Below are 4,621 nucleotides of genomic sequence, written 5' to 3'. Positions count from 1 at the left end.
CTTTTTGAGTGTCCTGTGTTGAGAGAGAAGAAAAATGTAATGTATCGTCAATCTCTCTGTGAATAACCTTGAATAAAATGTATATCAGAGACAAATAGTTATTGTTCAGTTGTTTATTCACTTGTTATATTCTATCCATCAGAGCATACAGAAATGGTATTAGTAGATTTTTAAAAAAAAGTTTATTTTCTATTAGTAACTTGAGGACAATGAGTGGATACGTACAGGGACTTTGTCCACTGAGGCCTGAACTGCCTTCCATATTGCCCAGGCACGATCACACACTGCATCTGTCAGTCACAAAGTCAGCATCCTTCTCTTTGTGCCTGATGGTTCAAAAAAAGTTAAAAAAGAAAGTTAAACACATTTAAATAAACCATACACTGTTTTGACAGTCATGATTTGTGAGGGGAGCAATGAGTACAGGTAGTTAGTTGTGGCATTCGTGGGTTTTAGTCATTGTCTGTAAACCTTAGTTGCTACATGCCTTTTGGACATAATGATAAAAACCCATTGATTTTAGTTCAACTGTCATACCACACCAGAACACAAAATAGAATCTTGTTTGACTCCAATGTTTAAACAATGTAAGCGTAAAATGCCTTAAAAAGCTATACTTTTGATATCATTGATAGCCAGTCTGAATTTGAGAGTGGTTACATTTAGCCTCTGCATTTCTCCAGGCCAACCCCTCAGCTTTTTGACCAAAAACAGAGGTAGGTAACTGCTTTGTTATCGTTTTAACTAAGGATTATAGCTAGTTTTAACGCCATAATTCTAACACTTAATGGTAGAAAGCATAATCCAGTCCCAAATGTTGTGTCCATGCTTACTTACGAATGTTGAAGAAGATTACTGAAGTGGGAAATAATATCTATGAACCGAGATCAAATCGACTGGAGTCATTTTAGTGGGGGGCATATGAAAGCCCCATCATATTAGCTAATTTATTTGGCAAGACAACAGTACCCAAGATCCTTAGCGTACAGTAGCTAACAAAACGAGTGGCATGCCACATATTCCCAAATGCTGTAACTACAACAGTGACATGTTTTCCCAGCTGTTCGACTCGACCTGTTTTCGTATGGGATGTTGTTGGTAGCTAGCTCGCAAACAATTACCAATTATAATTTTACGTACAGAAAATAACGTTATATTTTAGCCAGTAACATAACAGGGTAGCTAGTGTTTTACACAATTCATTTGACTCGGTATCTTGTTAAATACGATGGATAGATGGGAAGTTTACCTTTCTGTCGATAAAATCAGGCTTGTCCGAGGAGGCATTTTCTATGCTGGGTTTAATTTCCTTGTCCTGTGCTGCTCCAGAGTTGCGTTTTCTGGGTGGCATCTTGGTGTGTTATCAGATTATTAAAACAAAATACAAATCAGTAACTGTCGTTCTTCTATTTTATCTCAATCCGATATCGTACAACCCCGGTTTTGAATTGTCCGCTGACTCGCGGCAGAAAGAAACCGCAGAAAAATGTTGCAGACGCACATCCACCAGACGCCCCCAAAAAAAATAGGGTTGACGTACGAGGCCTCCTGGCGGCCATGTTGGAAGACCACCGAATCAATTATTTCGACAACTGCATGGTAACAGTACCTAAAATTATTAGTTGTGCAGGATTTGGCAGCTCTAACAAGAAAGACAACGGGAATAACATATTCTTTACAGATTAGCCGTATATTATTACATCAGAAAAGCAAATCAACTTTTTTGCAAATCAAGACCTGAACCGACAGCTGCAAGTCATGTGTTGCAGCCTTGCTATACTGTTTTAGGGCTCTCTTCATGTAGTGTTGTCGTGAAGTGTGTTTTGTCCTATTTGTTTAATCCCAGCTCCCATCCCTGCAGGAGGCCTTTCATTACAGTAAATGCCAAAAAAGTATCCTTCTGGCTTGCAGGGCAAGATTCCTGGACAGTGAAATCCATTATCGGTCTCTTCATACACACCGCTCTGTAGGTGATGATACACTCTCCACCTCCACCAGTGAAGAAGGGTCATGCCTGTCCCATTTTCCCATGTCATAGCTGTGAAATCCACCTCAAGGTTGAACGTGTCTCTGTCAGGTTTACCGTGAACAGAGCCTTCACCCTCTACTCATTCCTCTCCCCCTCCATTGTTGTTCACCCTCCAGGAATTGAGGTCAAATAGATTTCTTAAAATAATGAATGGAGAGAGAAAGAGATTAATAGATTTTTATAATGAATGGGATTTGACTTTGTATATTTTCCTTACTAATGTAAACCCAGGGTTTCACAATAGGCGGTCGACGGGTGATTTTTCTGAGCAAAAACGCATACAGTACCAGTCAAAAGATTGGACACCTACTCATTCAAGAGTTATTTTCACTATTTTCTACAATTGTAGAATAATAGTGAAGATATCAAAACTATGAAATAACACAATCATGTAGTAACCAAAAAGTGTTAAATCAAAATATATTTTATATTTGAGGTTCAAAGTAGATACCCTTTGGTTTGATGACAGTTCAGCTGGAATGCTTTTCTAACAGTCTTGAAGGAGTTCCCACATATTCTGAGCACTGGTTGGCTGCTTTTCCTTCACTCTGCGGTCCAACTCATCCCGAACCATCTGTTTGTCAAATACTTTCTGTTTGGTATTACTGCAGTCAATTTGCAGTGTACAAATTATTTAACTATGTTCTGGCCTCCCAACCATCCGCTCGAGGAAATATCGGCCCACGGCTGAATGTAATTTGTGACTCCTGCCCTACATTATTTGCACACTGGCAGCCTTTAAACTTTCAAGGGTTTCATGTGTTCTTAGTGTGGCTCCAGTATTCAAGCCATTTCAATACAGCTTTATTTGTCCCCTTAGGGCAAGGGTGGGGGACATCCGGCCTCCGGGCCTTATACGGCCTTCAAGACCATTTGATCAGGCCCCGAGACAATTCATAAATACATTTATATAAAAGAAAGCTCTAGACATCGTTTTTACACAAATCAATTTTTACAAATCCATCCACCTCCAAGGCCTTGGCGCTACCAGACAGCTCATCATCGAGCACCTGTACATCAGAAAAATGGCTACAGTAAAGACAAGTCAATGCAGAGTGTAATGTTTTCCAAGACAAATTAATATAGAAAGGCAAACCTGTATGCCTAGTTTGTGGGGATGCACTTGCAGTAATGAAAAAGGCAAATTTGGAGCATCATTACAGCTCGAAACATTCTAAACTGAATGAGTTGCAAGGACAACTTTTTGTGGATAAAGTCATTGCTCCTCAGCGGGGTTTTGGTACCCAACAAGCCGACTTTACAAAACATTTCCCCATCCAAATGAGGTTATGCAAGCAAGTTGTGGTGCGCGAACTTATCGCAAAGAAACTGAAACCTCATTCGGAAGGAGAATTTGTAAGTGTATCCTTGCCACTGCAGCGTTCCTAGCACCAGACAAAGTTACTTTGGAACAATTTGTCAGTTTATCTCAAAGAATCTTCACGGAGCGGATAACTGACATGGCACAAAACATTGGAGGACTTCACAAGAAATTGAGTTTCTCTTTGGCATGTGATGAAACGACTGACACCAAATAATGCCCAATTTGTGCATGGTATTAGAGGAGTTTGACACAAGGGAGGAATTGCTGTCTTTGGAAGCCATGCATCGCACCACCAGAGGTGAGGACTTGTCTCGGCTATGAGCAAATTTGAGCTACAGTTTGAAAAATTAAGTGGCCTTAATACAGATGGAGCGACAGCCATGGTTGGCTCGAAAAAGCGGTTAACCGCATTAGTGAAAAAAATTAATTCGTTCTCAGTCTTGATCAAAATGATTTAATTGTATGCAACTACATCATACAACAACAAAGTCTGTGTGCACAGTCGCTGAAGCCGAACAATGTAATGGCAACTGTAGTGTCGTACATCAATGTATCTTTTGATAAAGGGCTGAACAACTGCCAGTTTAAGGAGCTACTGAGTGATCTTGAATCGGAGTATGGTGATCTGGTTTACCACTGAGGTGCCATGATTGATTGAGCCGTGGAAACATGCTTGCGCGGTTTTATGACTGAAGGATGACGTAAAACAATTCATGAAGGGGGAAACCTGTTGTGGAACTGAGTGATGACAAGCGGATGTGTGATTTGGCCTTCATGGTGGACATAACCAAGTACCTGTCTGACTTGAACATCAAGCTCCAAAGGCCGAACCAGCTTCTCAGCGATCTGCTGTCCAGCATGAAATCGTTCAAAGCTAAATTAAAGCTGTGGCAAGTCCAACTAGAAAGGGGTAACGGTACATGTTCCTACTCTGCAAGGACACGAGCCTGAGATTACGTCAGAATATGCTGGTGAGTGTGGAAAGCTGGCAAAAGTAATTTTGTGAGCTGTTTAAGGATGTGAAAAGTACACTGGAGTTGAACATATTTACAACCCCGTTTAACGTCAAACCAGCAGATGTGCCGGATGGCCTACAACACAGTCATTGAGCTGCAAAGCAATGACAAGCTCAACCCCAGGTACAACAACCCCCCCTCTCCTTGAGTTCTACAAAATGTACTGTAGTGACCTGACTAGATCATAAATGAACAATTGTCCAGACAGAGGCTGGAGTTTGCGAATTGACGGTTTATTGAACCAACTTTACA

Source organism: Oncorhynchus nerka, linkage group LG22 (assembly GCF_034236695.1).
Source record: "Oncorhynchus nerka isolate Pitt River linkage group LG22, Oner_Uvic_2.0, whole genome shotgun sequence".
In the NCBI taxonomy this organism is placed as follows: domain Eukaryota; kingdom Metazoa; phylum Chordata; class Actinopteri; order Salmoniformes; family Salmonidae; genus Oncorhynchus; species Oncorhynchus nerka.
The sequence above is the reverse complement of the archived record's forward strand: the minus strand, read 5'-3'. Positions refer to the sequence as shown.